This window comes from Gracilinanus agilis, chromosome 5, assembly GCF_016433145.1.
Source record: "Gracilinanus agilis isolate LMUSP501 chromosome 5, AgileGrace, whole genome shotgun sequence".
NCBI lineage: Eukaryota > Metazoa > Chordata > Mammalia > Didelphimorphia > Didelphidae > Gracilinanus > Gracilinanus agilis.
Genome location: NC_058134.1, coordinates 186,433,331 through 186,455,058, shown reverse-complemented (window position 1 = coordinate 186,455,058; position 21,728 = coordinate 186,433,331).

Sequence of the window (21,728 nt, the reverse complement as noted above, 5' to 3'; positions counted from 1 at the left end):
ACTAGAACAGAAGACAAGAATTTTTTTTTAAAGGTGTTCAATGTTAGTTAACTACATGGATCACTTGTTCTAATGAGAAATCAATATTTGAACTTAGAAAATAGAAGTTATCAGGATTTTTTCATCCTTCCTTAGGCAGCTTGGTGGTATCTTAGTCTTGAAGATTCACCTTACTGGTGACCAACTGTGTGACCAAATAATCAGCTTAGCAATGTAACTCAGAACTACTAAGTTCACAAGAACCACCAATCTCAGCCTCCTCAGTAACAAGAATTATTGGCATATGCCATAACTCCTGGTTTGACTTCAATAGTCTTACCTGTGGATACCTTTTTTTTGGTTTGAAGGAATCACAATCAGAAAGGGAAATTCAGAAACTATGCTTCAAACAAAGACAACAAAGTATTTTTATTGCCTTTTTACCTTTTGTAAATTTTTTGGAGTGGAATGAATCTGGTCTTCTAGGACTTAACTGTCTCTCACATGTACCAGGTTGGGTTTTTCCCCCCCTAATCAAATCAAGATCTGTCTTTTGGTTATCCATATGACATTTAGGTCATTCAAATAATGGGCTGGATGACAAAAAAGCAATTTTAAACCAAGAAAGTGATGGTTGCCAAAAGCCTAATACATTTGCCAATTCAGGACTCAACAAGAGTATCCCTTTATCTTGTTAATAACTTTGAATTTTTTCATCCTTAAATGGATGGTCTTTGAAAGATTTTGAGATTATGTGTGCCAAATTCTACATATAGACAAACAATATCCCACTAATCTATAATCCTAACAAGTGCCAAGTTGGGTGCCACCAGCCAAATATTGATATCTGGCCAGCAAATATTTTAGTGTTCTATATTAGGAGCAAGAAACAAGAAATAGTAAAATAAATTCAAGTGCACTGTCCTCTAGTCCAGAGACCTGGATGTTTTAATGCAAAAAGTGGTAAGGTGGGGCAGGTAGGTGACTTAGTGGATAGAGAGCCAGGCTTAGGGATGGAAGGTCCTATGTTCAAATCTGCTCTCAGATTCTTCCTAGTTGTATAATCCTGGACAAGTAACTTAAACCCCAATTACCTAGCCTTTACTGCTCTTCTGCTTTGGATCCAATACCCAGTAATGACTCTAAGATGGAAGGTAAGGTTAATTTTCATATTAATATCTTTATTATCAAGTATTAGCATTAGTTAGCTTTAGCTAAGCATTAGCAAAGAAAAATGAAAATGGGCTCCCCAGAAAGATAATGTCAAGAAACGTTGGTCAATATGGTCCCTAGCTATGATTCCCACTATTGTCTCATATCTCAGGTCTAAAAGTAGGAAGGCAAATCAAGATCCAGGTGGAAAGGGTTCTACTCATGTTTGCTCCCAGCTGGTGTAAAGAAAGTCCTGTGTGAAGAATATTGGCTCATATCTAACGAGTGCCCATCTGCATTGTCTGTCATATAATGAATTTTGTGCTACAAGAGGAAAGTTTCACAAGTCATTAATTAGAACAGATGGTGGCATCAGCCTTAATAGACAACATAAATCTGCTGGGAAAATAAATATCAACAAACCATTTTCAGAAATAGAATGGGGACTGGGGAGAAGCAATGAGAAGGAAAGGGCAAAGGCAGGTTGTTGTGGACATAGTTGCCCTGCTTTGATGCATCAGAAGCCTGGTCTCTAAACTGTAGTAGAGGACATTTACCAATTAAGTAATCTAAAATTTACTCCAAACCTCGAAGTTTTTAAATTGTAAAGACCCAATTTTTATATGGTCGAGCAAGAAAAGAATGAACTGAGCAGCATCTGCATTTCCACAAAAATTTGGCAAGCTCCACAACTCTAATTCTGTGCATGGAAATAGAACTCCTTATAGTGAGTGAAGAAAAGAAAAAACTGTGCTACTGTAGCCTTGCTCATTAAGGGGACAAAGACGGGACTTGAATATGTCTGGCTAGTTCATGTTAGCAACAAGAATGGAGGAAGAGCTGGGGCCATGCCCGGGGATGAGAACCTGGAATTCCAAACAGTCCAAGTTAAAGGAAAGATCAAATATTTTAACAAACTTTACATTATTATCAGGGTTGAAATAACCTGAATGAACCAGTCGTAAAACTGTGCATACCCTGTGGCCCAGCAATACCATTACTAGGTCTGTATCCCAAAGACATCAAAGATAGGGGAAAGGAACCTAATTGTACAAAAATATAGCAGCTCTTTTTGTGGTGGCAAAGAACTGGAAACCGTTCCTTCTCTGCCTCTGTTTAGTATTTTTCATCATGAGTCCCTTGTGGATATCTTAGAAACTTGCTTTGCTGATAATAGTTTAATCCTTCAGAGTTGGTCTTTATACAATATTTCTATTACAGCCAAAAACAATTTTTAAAGCTGTAACAATGTAAAAAAAAAAGAAAGAAAAGGAGATTGAAATAAAAAGCAGGGGTTTAATCAACTTAAAAAATTAAAACTTCACACAAAAATAATTCTGGACAAGGCTACCACCTTTAAACCATTCAAGGGTGCTTTGCCCAGTTATTAGGCCCTTGTTATTAATGAGGTCCCAGATAATGGCAATCCTCTGCTCACTCTCTCAGTTATGCACTCCTGCCTATCACCAAGGGACATTCAGGGTAGTTATCAGAGAGCTGCTATTTCAGTCCTCTAGTTCAGTCCAGTTTGCTCCTTTTTGTAACTGGCTGCCATTTTCCTTCTTACACTGAGGTAGTCTGTGTATATTTCTCCTTAGAATCTTGACATAAACCTCTATTCGCTAGAAATGCCCTCTTTATTAGCTATACTTCAATGAAATATATATGAATAAGGTACAATATTGTCTCTCATAAGCAACAATAATTATGTACAATATTTATACATGAAAAATGAAGTAAAAAGATGCTTAAAAATAACTATCAGACAAGCTATGCTCCACAAAGCTCTCTCAGATCCAGACTGCCTTACAGCTTATAGGCAATCCCTAGTCAGGAACTGATGCCAAGTCCAGCCTCTCCCACTGCTTGCTTCAAGGGCTCCAGTGACAGCAATGAGGGTGAAGGTAGAGTTGTGCAAACTCTTCACCCTCACTCTGTCGTCCAGTCACTGAAGTCCAGTGGCAAGACAGAAGTCAGGATGACTAGTGATAACCCAGGATGGGATGGATAACATTGGCATCTTTGATGTCTGAGCTCTAAGCTCTCCACAGTGCCTGCTTTGGCCACCTTCATGGCTATTGGAACAATTTGTTCTCATCTGCCCATCCTTCTGGGGAAAGTTTTCACATGCTTAGGAAGACATCCCTCTAACTCACCGATAGGTTTGAAGCTTGTCACTTACCTTCAGTCTGGTTTAGCCTGTCTGCTGAAACAGTTTTCCCGGGATGTGACCACTGCATATGTTATGGCTTCTTAGAACCATAGGTGAGAGTTGGACAACTGGTGGACACCACAGGTGGATGAGCAGCCCTGAAAAGGCTCAGTAAGCCCTCCCATAGGTGCCAGTCCTCTCTGAATATCCTATACATGCCCTCTCTCATTGTGTTCTTAGCAGCCTCACCATCTTAAGCTTGGGTCTTCATTTCTTATTTGCACTCTTGGTTAGGATGGAGAAATGTGAAGTAAGAGTCCTCCTCAACATGGTAGAAACTACCAGAGCTTGTGCTCTGCCAGCATCCCTCAGTGTAGAGTCACTGGTATAGAATTATTTGCCTGCCAATGACTGCATCCCTCCACTGTCCACCTTAACCTTCAGCCTGATTGTCTTCTCATGTTTTCTTTTCATGGAGAACCTCTTGCTCACTCAGTAATAATCTCTATTGACTTCTTCAATGCAGCCTACAAAGATATTTTAATTTCTTTCTTGTTCTTAAAAACAAACACAAAACACTAAATCAATTGACCCCATTTTCTACTTAAGCAAATATCTTTTATCTCTCTACTCTTTCATAGAAAAATTCCTCCATGAAAAAGTCAGTTATATCAGTTGTTCCCATTTACTCAATTCTCAGGCCTTGAATTCTGATTTCTGATATCACTCAACTCAAACTGCTGTCTCCAAAATTATAAAAGATCTCCTAATTGCCAAATATCATGGAATTTTCTTAGTCTTTACCTTTATCTTCTTTGTAGCATTTGACACTCTTGTGCATCTCTCTTTCATATTTTCTTCTCTTGGGGATTTTGATGACCTCATTAAATTATATCCAGAAAGTAAAGATGATAAAAGAGGGGGAGTTAGGAGAATGTAGTTCACTTTGGAGCTATTGAAGACTGATCCAATTTTCTTTATTTATAACAATGTTACTGATTATTTAAATTCTGTATCATTTTGTCTTTTACTTAGTGTATAAATGTAAAAAATAGAACAACCTGTCACATTGATTTCAGTTTTTATAAGGGAGATGAAAGAGAAAATAAATCCTTTCTCTTGATTCTCCTCCTATGAGAAATCCTTCTTGGTCTCCTTTGCTACAACAGTCAAATACTGCCTCCTAACTGTGAAAAAACCATAGGGTTCTATCCTGGGATCTCTTTTGTCTCATCTTCTCTCATCCTGATCTCTTTGGTTTCCCTAGGTTTATGAAGATTCAAAGATAGAGACCTTATATCCCCACTTCTGCTGAAATGAGTGATTCCACCTTTAGAATTAGCCCCATTCAGAGAACAAAATGAACAAGTGCCTCTCTTCCAATTAACATGCAATCTCTTAAGGTTGATCACAGAGAGAGAAAAATGACCCTGTTCTACTTACCTTTTGTCAATGAAACATTACTAGCAAGCTCTCACTGAACGAAATGTTTCCCTGAAAGGTCAACTGAAAGTGATTTGTAGTTCAACAAAACTGAGTTTCATTTTTTTCTTTATTTTATGTTATATGTACCAGTAAGACATTTTACTTATTATCAGAGCCTTCAGAGATTCCTGTTAACCAACTGGTGTTTCTCCCTGGTATTGCTTATAATAACAGTAAAACTTCTATGGTTTGTACCAAAATTTTGCAAAGTGTGGGTTCCCCTGTCAACCCAGGACAAATATGTTACATTGGCTGGGAACTTGAATATGCAGACTAAGTGTGGAGAAATCATAAACCAATCAATGTCTCCTCTACTCACTCCTAGCATTAGAAAAAAATAAGGAATATCCCAATTAAAATATCTGTTTGAGACCAGAGGAGACTGCTTACAAGCTCCAAATTTGACTGAGACATTTGGATTCCCTGTTTGTTTTTATAACAGGTCAGTAAAAATGGTTATTCCTATTTATGTTGTAGGCTGTTTTTATTTTCATCCATCTGGTTCCCAGAAGTAGAATCCTGTTCTGTTCTGTTTTGTTCCAGGTGACTCCTGAATAGAGTCCAGTTTTGTCTCTGTTCTGGGTTGACAGATTTCTAGAAGTAGAATCCAGCAGGTGGAATCTGTTTAAATCACCTCCATTCACCCCAACATATAACATTTACATAAAATGGAGCATTTGTGGGCCACTGAGCTGTCTGTATAGCCCAGTTCCCTAAATGTGTATCTCTTTAAGGGGACCTTCAAGGGGCTTGGAAATGAGCTTGGAAACCCCCACAGGCCCCAACTTTAACAGTATTCCAGTGGTTTGCATACTAGATCAAAGTTGATTGCCTTTGTCACTAATCCTTTCCTAGTGCGTCTTAGATTTAGGAGTCATTTGTGAGAATTTTAATTCAGAAGAGAGCTACCATAGGGATAGGTTAGACCTCTCTTAATTAAAGTGGCTTGTGGGCCAAGAAATCCTACTTCAGTAAAGTCTTACCTCAGTAAAGATCCACTTGATGTTTTTCCTATGCATGTGAAGTACTAATTTTTGTTCTTAATAGGAAGGAAATCATTCTTTTGCTCTAATTTTTATTCTAAAAACAAGAAACAAAATGCATTCAAACCCAAATGATACATGGTCATAATACAACAGTTGGGGATCTACTATTGATAGTTAAGAATCTATAATAAGTTCTTGCACCATATAAATAAGCAGCAGATTTCCCAGTGCTCCACAACACATCTACCCCATTCCCATCCTAACTCCAAAAGTATGACAGAAAGGAAACAGATCCAGAGGGAACTAAGAGTCATCAAAAAATCAGAAAATTTCAGTCTCCTTTGGTTGTTCACTATCTCCCTACCAGAAATGGAAACCCTAACCATATAAAAGAACTGTTATAGAAAGAGAGCTGGAGAATTGTTTTTCTTCTTGAACTTTGCTGTTTGGAAAATACTGACACTTATTAATATAACAACAAGGAACTATTCCAGGAAACTTGGAAAGATCTATATGAGGTGATACAGTGTGAAATCAGCAAAACCAAAGCTGTATACACATTGACTGCAACTATGTTAAAAAGGAGATAAAAGAACAGAAAAATAAAAAGGCCAAAGGTGGTAGAATTTTTAATTGAACTAAAGAGGAGAATCAGGTAATCAGTGTGGAGAATATCAATAGGGGCCCATGAATTACGTCTAAGAGGAGAAGTAGTCAGGCTCCCTCTGGGACCCTGACCTGCCAATGTGAGAATTTGGAAAACAATCCTAGAATAGGGTTGGAGAGGTGGTGCTATAATTTGAGAGTTTAATCTCAGATAAATTTTGGACCCTTTATATTTTCAGGGTTCCACTGGATTCTCTACCCCAAATTATCAACATAGAATATCCTAGTTTTTAGTATTCTCTAGAGGAAAATTACCATTTTTTTCTCTTTTAGGCTACAATTGAAAATATTTTCTCTGGTATGTTTCCTTCCAAAGTCAGACAAGTTTCTTCATGATAGTTTTTGCTCATATGAATGCTTAAGGATTAATGTTGGTTGTATTGCTATAACTTTATGAGTATGAAAGCTAAAGGCTATATGGATTTTGTATCTTTAAAATACAAGTGATTAAATTTCCTAGGATACATTTGGATAGCTCATAAATGTTCCCCTTTTCCCCCTTTTTTAACAGACCTGGGATACTTGCCTTATTTGTGACATGAGTCCAGATAGTTTGTTGGTGATCCTTGTGGATTATAGGTTTGTAGGACGAGGTTTACCTCCTGGCCTAGAGCCCTTGAGTAACCAATCCTAAATTCACAAATCTTTTTAGGAGTCTTACTCCTGGGAATTTTCTGAGTTTTTTTTTTCTTTTTACGTCAACCTGCTTGTCCTAGTGAGAGATGAGTTAGAAACACCATTTAAATTGTCCTTGCAGTAGAAGGTATCCATTGAAAGAAATTTCAGGTGCCCTTTGGTAGTTATAGAGAACCACAAGAAATTTGTCTAGATCTACAAGGGACTTACATATGATACAGAACACCTGTAGACATTTTGGAGTATACAGGGACGTTAGAGCTTTTCAATAGACCCAAGTTGCATAGCCTTTTAAATGCTCACATAATTTTAGAACTAGAAAGAGCTTAAAAGTCACCTAAACTAACTACTTCACATATGAGGAAATATGCCTAAAGACATGTTACCTCTATGGTGGTCTTTGAAACAATCTAAATTTTTTATACTTTTTATACATTTCCGTGAAGAGGAAGCCAATTGGAAAATTGCTTTCTTGGATCAATTTATATTACTTCAATCAGTTCATCTAGATCAGTGGTTCCCAAACTTTTTTGGCTTACTGCCCCCTTTCCAAAAAATATTACTTATCCCCCTGGAAATTAATTTTTTTTTAAATTTTAATAGCAATTAATAGGAAAGATAAATGCTCCTATGGCCATCACCACCTCCTTAGATCACTGCAGCACCCACCAGAGGGTGGTAGTGCCCACTTTGTGAATCACTGATCTTTCCATGCTTCTCTTTACAATCATGGCATTTGTAATTTGTCAAAGAATAATAATATTCCATTAATTCACACACAATAATTTGTTTAGCCATTCCCCAATTAGTGGGCATTTACTTTGTCAACAATTGTTTACTATCACAGAAAGTGTTGCCATAAATATTATGGCATATGTTTTTTTCTTATCAATTATTTCCCTGTAGCATAATTCCAGTACTGGAATCCTTGGGCCAAAGATTATGGACATTTTAGTCACTTGCATAATTCCAAGTTGCTTTCCAGAATGGTTTGTATTATGAAGAGTGAATCAAACTTTGTCTATCAATCAGCAATTTTAAAATTAATCAGTCAAAAATTTAAACACCCCTACTTCACACTAAGTGTAAATAGCTTTGCAAGTAGCCATCTTGTGCAAACTGTTGCAAGATGGAGGTCCAGATTTTGGAATTCCCAGAGCAGGCATGAGACAGTGAAAGACCATTGAAGTACCCCTATAAATAGGAGGTCATCCCCAAGCAAATGGACTCAGTTGTGAGTTAGGTGGGTGGTAAAGGGTGAAAGGGGAAAAGCTCTCTAATCAAACCCAGAAGCTTCACCAAAGACTTGAGTTAACTGATTCATTTTAGGGTTCAACTACTTAGGTCAATTGTCATATCCTGCAATTTGCAATACATTTTATCATCATTATCAACAATATTCTACAGTATCATCAAGAAATTCATCTCTGAAGATTAACAGCTTTTGATAACCAGCCAAATTTAGTTTTGACATCTTTAATAATAAACAAAGCTAATAACTTTTATAATAAACAGAGCAAATATGATAGAGGGGAGATAGAGTTTATGATAGTGAGATTCTCTTCTGCTGAATATATACTGGGAGACTTCGAGGGGGTGTCATCCCAAAACTGGGTGACCTGGATGGTCATGCTGACCCACAGGAGTTGAGAGTGAGGCTTCCCTATGAGGTATGGGATACCCCAAACCAATTCTGAATGAGGATGGGGTTCACGCAAGCCTCCCCCGAGGTCAGTCAACTTCACAGTGGGTGGTCTGGCTTTAAGATGGAGGCAGCCAGACCAAGCTGTGATTTCCCTACCCCTCGTTGTCTCTCAGGCACTCTGGAACACTATCTGACTAATGAATGACTTTTATTATTTGCAATTTAGGGGTTGGGGAAAGGAGTGAAGGGCAGAGGGATTTTGGGGTCCCCTCTTCTCTATTTCTGTGGGATCTGTCACTTGGGTGTGAACCTTTGGTGTTCCCACTCCTAAGCATCTCCCGCCCCTTCTCCTTCTGTTTCTGTTTCTATCCTTTTCTATAATTGCAAGTTAGATTGGAAAGGGTCTCTCAGCAAGGTTGGGTAATGGGAGAAAGAGCCTAAGAGATCACTCCCAAAATGGAGTCCGAAAAGTTAGCTAACTGTATAGTTGAAGTCTTGATGGGTGAGAAGCGATGGGATGCCTTTGACCAGAGAATCAGTGTATCAATGTCCAAAGAATGATCCTCAGGAAGCCCTCAGAACTGGATCTGAGCTGGGTTGTTCACTTCTCTCAGTCCTCTGCCAGAACCCTTTTCCTCCTCCTCCTTTCTCCCGAGTCTTCCCAGAATTGCCCTGGTCTCAACTGTCACCAACTGTCACCAACTGTCAGCCACTCCTTCTCTGGCTCCTTTCAGGGCAACAGAACTCCAACCCAGGCTTTTCCCCAAGGGGAACTGCCTGGTTATTTATCAAATAAATATTAGTTTAGTTTAACCTCTTAAACCCTCTATCCTCACCCATTTTTCCTTAATCCCCATACCATCAAAATATTCCTATATCTATTAATTAAATTAGTTAACCTGTTGTTGAAATCTGCTTACTGGCCTAGTCCATCAACTTCAAGAAGATTCTCACTATCAAACCTGACAGTTGGGATTAATTCCTTGGTTGGGGAGGATTATACAGGCTAATCACCAATTCTTGCCTGTGATCAATTTCTGATCAATCCAAAATCATTAGTACTATTTGCAGTCAGATCATCTTAACCAATATTACATCAAGAAGATACAGAATTATACATCATCAAGGAAACAATGGTCTTGGCCTATTTTCAGTTAAGAATTCTCTCAGTGTCTGCCTTCTGACACTCCTCAGAGGGATAACACTGTCTAGCTGCTGAACAGAGAGCAGTCTGTGATTATAATCCCTACATAAATAAGATAGTTCGCAAGTCACTTACTAAAGTGAGTGACAACTCCAGAGGCCACTGCCCAGCCCTGGGCAGTGCTAGGAAAATTGAAAGACTGCAATTGGTTACCATAAAATGGAGGAAGGGACAGGAAGGGACATGGGAAAAGTACTATGAAAAGTCCTGAACTTCTTATCGAGGTAACCTTGGAACTTGGACTTTGACTCTTGAACTGCTTCTTGGAGGACTTCTCCTGGATCTTCTCCTTTGGATTTCAGTGTTAGAGGACTTTACCTTGGGACTTGGTCTTTGGTCTTCTCCTTTGGAGTTCATCTTGTGTGGGTGAGTAGCTGGCCTTCCTTTCCTGGCTTCTGGAGAGATTGGTTCCAGTGATCCCTGTTGTGGCTTTGGAGGAGTCTGTGTTGGTGGAACTCTAACTGAAGACACCACTGGATTTGGGGAAGCCCCTGCAGGGCTGAGCCTCACTTCACTGGAGAAGGACTAATAGGTTTGTTAAAACCTGTCTCTTTAGCTACCTTTTCCATTTTCACTCTTTCAATCTCTTTATAAATAAAGCTACTAGAATAATGTGATTGAGGCTTCCAGGTTAAGATGGCTACAGAGTAGAAGCAGGGAGACTTTCTCTCCTAACCAACTGATATAGCATACCTCCAAAGGACAAAAAAACCAAATCCAGATGAAAGAAGGGACCCCACAACAAGGTACAGTATCGAAGGTATGTGGGATTTGGGCACTTCCATGCTATAAGGGTGGGGGGGAACTCTCATAAAAATGTGAGTTGATCAACCCTCCCCCACCCCACCCACAGTACCAGAGGCAGAGACTGCACACCAGAGTTAGTGAGTGGGGGCACAAAACCTAGCTTCTTAGCAGCTAACTGGCACCACTAGGAGCTTGCCCCTGACAGTAACAAGACTTGAGACCCCAGGAGGCTGGAAAGCACAGACCCCAGGAGGCTGGAGAGCACAGACCTTGGGTGCAGGAGTGGGGCTAAGAGAGGCAGCAGCAGCGTGCTGAGACTCAGGGGAAAACCCCATGTGGAGGAGCAAGTTTGGGCCAATTTACAGGTTCTGGACAGCTGGCTAGGACCATGGGGACTTGACCCTGAAAACAGCTAGACTACAGACCCCTGGAAGCTGGGGAACACAGACCTTGGATGCAGGAGTGAGGCTGAGAGGGGCCTCACACAGTAAAGGCCTAGTAGACAGTGGAAGCCAGGAGACTCACAAAGTAGCCTCAGGCAAAAACTGCTCCTTAGCTCATAAAAAGAGAGTCTGTTTGCCTTACTCAGATTTCTGGCTGAGGAAACATAATGAAGCCAAGCAAGGCCCAGGAAATAACCACCGAAAACACAAAGAAAAAAGCTCTAACACTTGACAACTTTTGCACAGAAAAAAAGCAGAAAACAGAGGACAAACAATGAAAGACATCCAAACCCTCCCAAAAAAATGAAAATGGGTCACAAGCTTTTGAAGAGTTCAAATCTGAGATCATGAGAAAGATGGAAGAGATCTAGCAAGAAAATAACAGTTTAAAAGGCAGAATTTCACAATTGGGAATTGAGGCTCAGAAATCAAATGAAACAATAAGCAAACTGAGGAGCAGAAATGATAGCTGGAAGCCATGAAGAACCAGATAGACCAGATTGAAAAGGAAAACCAAAAGATTATAGCTGAAAACCAGTCTTTAAAGGCTAGAATTAGGCAAGTAGAAGCCAATGATCTCATAAGACAGCAAGAATTAATAAAGCAAAGTCAAGACTGACAAAATAGAAAGAAACATGAAATATCTCAATGAGAAGTATAATATGTGAGTCAAAGGGCCTTATGCTAGTAATAACACTAGAAGGAGGAAGGTGCTAGCTGTAAAAGGATGGTATGGGCTGTACCCGGGCTGAGCTTGAAACTGATTATAAATGTAATAATGCTCCAACTCAGGTTAACAGAGTGATGAGTGAAACTCTCACTGCTAGGCACCAGGCTCCTTTAAGATGTCTAATTTCCAGCCCCTTTCCTGCTGAGGGAGTAGCCTCCTACTGGTGTATCGTAGGTTGACAGGAAGTGAATATTGGACTTTCTGTCCCATAGCAATTGAGTTTATTCCAGCCGAAACTGATAGAATCTTTCCTGTTGGCTTTCCCTGCTTGCCCTTAAATGATAGGCAATAACCACAAAGATCTCAGGTTAAGGCTAAGGGGTTTATTGATAATGGGAGTATAGGGAATAAGGCAGTAGAAAAAGGGTTAGGTAATACTGAGAACTAAGGGTGAAAAATTTATCTGACTCAGGTTGCTAATAGGTCTTATTAGAATGCTCTTCTGCTGACCCAGGGCACTCAGCCCTGGGACAGAGTAATGTGGTCTGGATAATAAATAAAATTGATCTTTGACTAAAGGTTTGCCGGTAGTGCTGATAGTATTAATAAGTTGTTTTGTAGAATTGGTTTAACCCTCTTCTAGGCCTAACAAGTACCCCCATTCCCTCTCTCAATACCCAGGGGCACAGGGGGTATGGGGTAAGCGAGAGGTCGGGGAGAAGTCAGGGAAGAACAGAACCCAGCCCTAAGTCTCCAGGGCTTTATATACCCTTGGCCCAACTGGCAGTTGATGCTTGCCCTGTGGCTCATGCCACAGTCAACATTCCAACCAGGGCAACTGACAGGTTGCCCCAAGCCAACATGGCAATGTTAATAATCCTATATTACAGAAGATAATAGATCAAGAAAATAGGTCTAGAAGAGACAACTTGAGAATTATTGGTCTTCCTGAAAAATCAGTAATTAATAGAAATTTGGAGACCATATTACAAGAATTATCCAACATAACTGCCCTGATGTTCTTCAACAAGAGGGCAAAATAGACAATGAAAGGATCCATAGATCACCCTCTACACAAAACCCTGAAAAGACAACCCCCAGGAATATAATTGCCAAATTCAAGAGCTTCCAAATTAAAGAAAAAATATTACAAGAAGCCAGAAAGAGACAATTCAGATATTAAGGAGAACCAATCAGGATCACACAGGATCTGGCAGTGTTCTAAATCTCTAATAATTAAAGAAATGCAAATCAAAAAACTCTGAGCTATCACCTCACACCTAGAAGATTCGCTAAAATGACAACCGGGGAGATTAATGAATGTTAGAAGGGATGTGGCAAAATTGGGACATTAATACATTGTTGGTAGAGTTGTGAATTGATCCAACCATTTTGGATGGCAATTTGGAACTATGCTCAGAGGGCTTTAAAAGACTATCTGCCTTTTGATCCAGCCATAGCAGTGCTTGGTTTATACCCCAAAGAGATAATAAGGAAAAAGACATGTAAAAATATTTATAGTCTTGCTCTTTGTGGTGGCAAAAAATTGGAAAATGAGAGAATGTCCTTCAATTGGGGAATGGCTGAACAAATTGTTGTATCTGTTGGTGACAGAATACTATTGTGCTCAAAGGAATAAAGAACTGAAGGAATTCCATGTGAACTGAAGTGACCTCCAGGAATTGATGCAGAGTAAAAGGAGCAGGAACCAGGAGAACATTGTACACAGAGACTGATAAACTGTGGTACAATCAAACATAACTGACTTCTCTACTAGCAGCAATGCAAGGATCCAGAGCAAGGCTGAGGGACTTATGAGAAAGAAAACTAACCACATTCAGAGGAAGAACTGTGGGAGGAGAAATACAAAAGAAAAACAACTGCATGAACACATGGGCTGATGGGGATATTATTGGGGATATAGACACTAAATGTTAACTGTATATTGTTCTGTGTTTTCTTTGGTCTATTCATCTCTAGCTCTAATTCCTGAATTGAGGTTTTGTGGTAGGGAGAAGTTCTAACTCTGTCAAACTTTTGGGTAAGGCTGCTGACCCTGGACTGACCTAATCTAAGCACTGCTGTACCACAGTGATTTCTGCTACTCCTGGTATCTTCAAGAGTTCCTGTGGTGGGATTCCAAACAATTTGGGACTTTCTTAGGTGAACCTTCCATCTGGCTGCCTCCAGATGCCAAACTCTTCAGTATAACCCAAAGCACTGCATTTTTGTAATAGTATTCCTGAATTCAAAATTCCAGAACTAATAAGAGGATGAATAAGATGAAGGAACTTGAGTACAAGACAAATAAATATCTGTTGAACTGGGTGAGTTTAGTCCGGTAAACTGTAAAGATGGTTTTGTGGGATAGTATAGGTACTTGAAAAATGTATTCCACTTGCCTCCAAAAGATAGAACTCAAAGAATTGAGAGGAAAATCATGGGTAAATTAACTAGAAAAGTGGGTTAGATTGCCTCAATCATGGCTTCCTTCCTACAAAAGGAGTTTAAGCAAAGACCGAATGACCACTTGTCAGCTATGTAACAGAGAATTTTTGTTTAGATATGGGTGAGACCATAGGGCTAATGAAGTCTTTTTCAGTTCTGAAATTCTGAAATCTCCACTGGATTCTATAATTTTCCTATTTTGTCATTACTTAAGATTGCTGTTTACAACAGCAAACGAAATTCACTTGGTCTTAAGATAACTGTGGGTAACTGTCTTTACTTCACAAGAGTAATATGAGATGAAATTTTGAGAGCTTTGATACCATTTGGATCAGTGGGTTATTAAGTTTCTGCTATAGCATGTTTTAAAGTAAACCGTCAAAAAGTTATATTAATTAAAGCTAAAAAATCCTTTTCCTTCAACTGAACTACTTTGAATAATATCACTATCCAAACTGGGAGATTTTAAATCCCCATCACTTTGCTTTTTATATTTTAGAAATATTTACACAACTAGATCTAGAAGCCCAATTAGAATATCTTGAATTGATACTGTCCATTTATGAACACCAAGAATTTTCCTCTCTTTTTTTAAACTCCAAATTTAAATTTAAATTTAATTTTTATTACTTTAATTTTTCCCCAATTAACATACATTCCCCAAAATTATGAGACCCAAATTGTCTCCTTCCTTTCCTTCTCTCCCTATTTCCTGAGATGGTAAGCAATTTGATCTGGGTTATACCAGATCATGCAAAGCATATTTCCATATTATGTATGTTGTGAGAGAATATTCATATAAAACCATAATTCTAAAATAAAACACACATGTAAATAAAATAAAGCGAAAATTATATGTTTTGATCTACATTCAGACTCCATCAGTTCTTTCTCTAGAGCTGGATAGCTTTTTTCCCCAAGTCCTTCAGAATTGTCTTAGATAATTGTATAGCTATGAAATAATCTTTCACAGTTGATCATCTTACAATATTGCTGTTACTGGGAACAATGTTCTCCTGGTTCTGCTTACTTCACTCTGCACAAGTTCATGTAATGTCATAGTGGAAAACCTATCGTACGTGTGCAAGAGGGTGCACTCAGAGCCCTCTCTATGGGCTCGCCCACCTTCACCCCAGCACAGTTTGCCAGGGTTCGTTACTAGAAAGCCAAAGGGATGCTGGGTCAGCTGCTCCCTTCCACCTCTCCACGCACACCTGAGGACATTACCCATCCCTCCAAAAGTTTCTCTATCATTGATGTAACATCTTTCCAAATTTTTCTGAAATCCTGTTCATTACTTCTTATAGCATCATTTCTCTTTCTAAAAAACTAACATCCTCTGTCTAGAGATGAAAGAAAAAGGAAAAGGACTTATTTGTACAAAAGTATAGGAAATGCTTTTGTGGTGGCAAAGAATTGGAAACTGAGAGGGTACTCATTAACTGGGAAATTAGCTGAACAAGTTGTGGCATATGATTATGAAGAAATATTATTGTACTATAGGAAATAATAAAGGATGGTTTCAGAAAAATCTGGGAAGCCTTTTATAAACTGAAGCAAAGTGAAGAGAGCAGAATGAGAACATTGTAGAAAGTAATAGCAATACTATGACGATCAACTGTAAAAGACTCAGATACTCTGATCAAGATAGCAATCCAAGACAATTCCAAAGGACCCATGGCGAAAAATGTTGTCCCACTGCAGCAAACTGATGAACTTTGAGTGCAGATTGAAGTATATGTTTTACATTTTTTCCTGCCTTTTTCCCAAAAAACTGGTTAATATTGGAAATGTTATGCATGATTTTGCATGTATAACTGATATGTTACTTGCCTTCTCCATGAGTGGGGAAAGCCTGGGAGAGAATTTGGAACTTAAATTTTTTTTAATTGACATCTTTATTCTACTTTGCTATAAGAAAAGAGATGGCTTTATTAATATTTCAAGTTAGGAACCCTGAGGCACAGAGAACTCTGATTTTTTTTAAAGTCACAAATATCACTGGATTAGGAACTTGATCATATCCCAACTCCAGTCTTTATTTTCCTATTTATCTACTAAAGCATATCTCTTGTAGTTTATATTATGGCAAAAAAAAATTGCAATCATATAAAACCTTTTCTGGAAGGATAGATATAGTTTTATGTAATCAGTGCTTTCCAAATCCAACCTCAAATACAAACTAGCTGTACAACCTCAGACAACTCGGTTAACCTTTGTTTGCTTTAGCTTCCTCAACTGTAGGATTGTTATGATAAAATATTTCTAAAGTACTTAGCACAATACCTTATATACTCTATAGCAGGGGTCGGCAACGTATGCTTCTCAAGCCATATCTGGCTCTTTTGACAGCCAGATATGGCTTTCTGCAGGAACCATAAAGTCAATTTTTTTCAGGCGCTGTTACAGGAGCGTGCACTGTGAGCACTGTACAGCTCTCACGAAATTACATTTTAAAAAATGTGGCATTTATGGCTCTCACAGCCAAAAAGGTTGCCAACCCCTGCTCTATAAGAACTATATAAATGCTAGCTATTACTTTTATTGCTTTGAGCCTCAGAGAATTAAGTTGAGAGCAGAGGAACAGTATAATATAATTAACAGGAGGTTGATGATAAATAAAAATTAACAGAGGATGGGATCCCTTTTTGGCATGGGTTAGACCAGTCTGGCCCCTACAGTCTCTTCCAGTTCTCAGTTTCAGGGATGATACAGAAATTAAATTCATTCACATTTTCAAATTATTTCGCTGCATTGGTCAGTTTTAATTTTCCTCAAAAAATTCTGTTATAAACGACAAGTTTCTGAAAGCAGCAAGAACATTTAGGTAATGTAAAAATTAAAGATATCAATAAAAATTATTTTTACTTAGGAGACACTTCAAATAAAGCTTTTTTTGTACATATCCTTCCTCCCTGCGATGATTCTATATATATAAAGTGGTCTACACAATTTTTCAAATAAAGTAGTGTAATGATAGAAATTGATACTGTATCCATTGAACTGTAGTTATTGATCTCTATTAGGCAGTTGCCTATTAGCTGATGTGGGTGGAGATTCAGTTGTAACAGTTCAGCCTAATTAGAGGTTTGATGAATGTAGACTTACTGGAGACTGTTTATAACAAAAAAAAACCCACAAAAAAACTATTTAATAAGTTATCGAAAGGTTCTAGGAAAGGACGGAAAAGATAAATATAGGATTGAGGATAGATTCCCCAATCTAAGAGAACTGAACTTTTCCCCAGTACCCCTCTGCCTTGCAAGAGGCTGTCTTCTTACTTAAGATTCTCAAACCTGACTTAAAACTCCTTAACTCTAACTAATTGCCCAATATCTAATTCTTACTAAGCTACTAATTCATTACACACACACACACATATTTAAAATTCACTGTCTCCTTTTACTTCCTCTAGCTAGAGATCAATTCAGTCACTCATTCTTTCAGCAGCTAGCTCTCTTCAGGGTCTGAGTTGGGCCTACCTCCCTCTGCAGTGACACAGAGAAAAAGCAGTCCATCTCTCCTTACAGTTGATCTTTTCCACAATATTTTTCCTGAATCTCCAAGTTTTTCTACAATACCAACTGTCACCAGCTATTCCAGGGTTTTCCAGCGGGCAGATTCAACCAACCACTCCCAGATAGGCAAACTCCAAGAGAGTCAGTTATTTTCCCAACAGACCCCTTGGGCTCCTGGCAATTCTCTTAAGGAACTTTCATGAAGATTCTAGCTGACTTTTTAAGGCAACCCTTCACTCTTCTTTCTCTATTTCTAGTTACCAAGATCCTAATTAGTCCAAGTACTTAATTCACTCTTAAATAACTATTTCTCCCTTGAGATCCTTCTGGAAGACATTGTCTTCCCAAATGGATCTTACTAAACCAAACTATTACATTCTATACCTAAACAAATATTTTATTCCCCAAATATAGTTCTTACCTTAAACTTATTCTATTCTATCAATACACTAGACTATTTTAAGCTATACTATGCTAAAGAGACAGAAAGAGAATTTCAAGGAAAAAGAAAAAGAGAAAATAAGGAAAAGGTTTTGCGAAACTGCAAATCAAACAATACAGTTACGAAAATTCAAAATGCAGACATTAGCAATAACACAATATCAAAATAATAAAATAACACACTGTAACTTACACTTACAGAAAACAAAATTCTCTCTAAAATAATTCAAAATGCACATTACAAATATTATGGAAGAGAAAAAATTCAAACCAAACTTTTAATTATTCTATTAAAGGAAAAGAACTATCTAAAGATAAAAAATTCAAAAACAACTTGTAATACTATGAAATCCAAAAACCTGTAAGAAATCTATTATACATAAATATACATAAATACAAATATACATATTATTAACATACTATTTAAATATCCTCTTAAAGTCACCTGTTAGGAAGATATAAAAACCCCCTTGTGGTGGGTACAAAAACCTTGAAGGTTTCTTTTAATTAGGATATAAATTTTCCTGTGATGTTACCTATAGGAACATATAAAATCCTCCCTTGAGGTAAGAATTTATCCTAAAATATAATTTTTATACCTATGGTAATATTTCTACTACATTTCAAATAACCTCTATTTATATTACTATGAATTCTAATTACTAAATTATATAGTATTGCAAATTATGTTACAAGTTACTTTTATATATTACTTATCATTTTTAAACTAAAAAATTTTCCCCACACTATATACTTACCATGTCTCTTCTCAAACAAACCTCTCTGTTACACAAGTCCATCTGTCTTTGAAATGCAAATATCTTCAGTGTTCTTTATTCTTGCAAAAATCTTTGCTGTTGGGGGCAGCTGGGTAGCTCAGTGGATTGAGAGTCAGGCCTAGAGATGGGAGGTCCTAGGTTCAAATCTGGCCTCAGACACTTCCCAGCTGTGTGACCCTGGGCAAGTCACTTGACCCCCATTGCCTACCCTTAACAGTCTTCTGCCTTGGAGCCAATACACAGTATTGACTCCAAGATGGAAGGTAAGAGTTTAAAAAAAAATCTTTGCTATCAGTGTTCATTGTTGATTATAGCAAAGTGTGTTTAGTGTATTTTTTTTAAATTAATGCATTGTTCTTTTTAATAGTATTCTTAGCCATTCCATTGTTGTCCTTCTGTTGTAGTTGTGTAGTTCTTATCCAGTTGTTGTTGTGTCATTGTTGCCCCTGTGTTGTTGTCATTGTGTAGTTGTTTTGATTTTTGTCTCCTCATCCTTGATTACCCTCTTCACCTGCAGCCATTTCAACTGTTGTCATATTTTTCACCTGTAACTGTTACCTTCTTGAAATGTGAACTATGCACCCATGAATTTTTCTCAGCAACTTTTATAGCAGTGGGTGCTGTTAACAGTGCTTTATACAAAACACTTTCCACACAATTAAAACTAGATTTAAACAATTGGAAAAACATTAATTGCTCATGGGAAGGATGAACAAAAATAATAAAAATGACCATCCTACCCAAATTAATTTTCTTATTTAGTGCCATACCTATCAAACTACCAAGAAACATTTTTACTGAATTAGAAAAAAAACTATAACAAAGTTCATTTGGAAGAACAAAAGATCAAGAATATCAAGGGAAATAACGAAAAAAAATATGAAGGAAGGTGGCTTAGCAGTATCAGATCTTAAACTTTGCTATAAAGCAGTGGTCATGAAATCAATTTGGTATGGGTTAAGAGACAGAAGGGAGGATCAGTGGAATAGACTTGGGGTAAATAACCTCAGCAAAACAGTGTACAATAAACCCAAAGAGCCCAGCTTTTGGGTCAAAAATCTAGTATTTAACAAAAACTGCTGGGAAAATTGAAAAATAGTATGGGAGAAATTAGGTTTAGATCAATATCTCACACTCTACACCAAGATAAATTCAGAATGGGTGAATGACTTGAATATAAAGAAGGAAACTATAAGTAAATTAGGTGAACATAGAATAGTTTACCTGTCAGATCTATGGGAAAGGAAAGATTTTAAGATCAAGCAAGAGTTAGAAAAAATTATAAAATGTAAAATAAATAATTTTGATTACATTAAATTAAAAAGGTTTTGTACAAACAAAATTAATGCAATCAAAATTAGAAGGGAAGTAACAAATTGGGAAAAAATCTTTATAACAAAAACCTCTGACAAAGGTGAATTAATCAAATTTATAAGGAGCTTAATCAATTGTACAAAAAAGCAAGACATTCCTTAATAAATAAATGGGCAAGGAACATGAACAGGCAATTTTCAGATAAAGAAATCAAAACTATCAATAAGCACATGAAAAAGTGTTCTAAATCTCTTATAATTAGAGAAATGCAAATCAAAACAACTCTGAGGTACCACTTCACACCTAGAAGAATGGCTAAAATGATGGCAAAGGAAAGTAATAAATGTTGGAGGGGATGTGGCAAAATTGAGACACTAATGCATTGCTGGTGGAGTTGTGAATTGATCCAATCATTCTGAATGGCAATTTGGAACTATGCCCAAAGGGTTTTAAAAGAATGTCTGCCTTTTGATTCAGTCATTCCACTGCTGGGTTTATACCCCAAAGAGATAGTAAGGAAAAAGACTTGTACAAAAATATTGATAGCTGCACTCTGGTGGTAAAAAACTAGAAAATGAGGGGATGCCCTTCAATTAGGGAATGGCTGAACAAATTGTGGTATCTGTTGATGACGGAATACTATAAGAATTAATGTACTGGAGGAATTCCATACGAACTGGAACAACATCCAGGAATAGATGCAGTGTGAAAGGAGCAGAAACAGGAAAGCCTTTTGCACTGTGGCACAATCGAATGTAATGGACTTCTCTACTAGTAGCAATGCAATGATCCAGGATGATTCTGAGGAACTTATGAGAAAGATCACTATCCATATGCAAAGAAAGAACTGTGGAAGTAGAAACACAGAAGAAAAACAACTGCTTGATCACATGGGTCAATGGAGATATGATTGGGGATGTAGACTCTAAGTGATCACCCTAATGCAAATATTAATAATATGGAAATAGGTCTTGATCAATGACACATGTAAAACACAGTGGAATTGCTCATTGGCTACGGAAGGGGGTGAGAGGAGGGGAGGGAAAGAACATGAATCATGTAACTATGGAAAAATACTCTAAATTAATTAAATAAAAAATTTTCAAATCATAAAAAAGATTAATCTGTAAAAAAAATAATAATATTTGATATGGTCCTTCCCAGGATGGCTCTGTGAGTCCTGCTCTATTAAAGTTCTTAATAGATATGGTATCACCAGGATTTGTGTTGTATAGTGTGAACTCTACTGGTCTTGTTTACACTATTACTCCCATTTCTTGTAACTTTTTGATCCTGTTCTGCAATTCCCTCATATATTCAGCTATGATTGTATCACCTCCCAACATAGATGTATACATAGGAGTAAATATTTTTGCCTGCAAAGGAGAGTGTTCAAACAACATTTGATAAGGTGAAATGTGCAAGTCACCTCTAGGCCTAGTTCTTAAATAGAATAAAGCTAA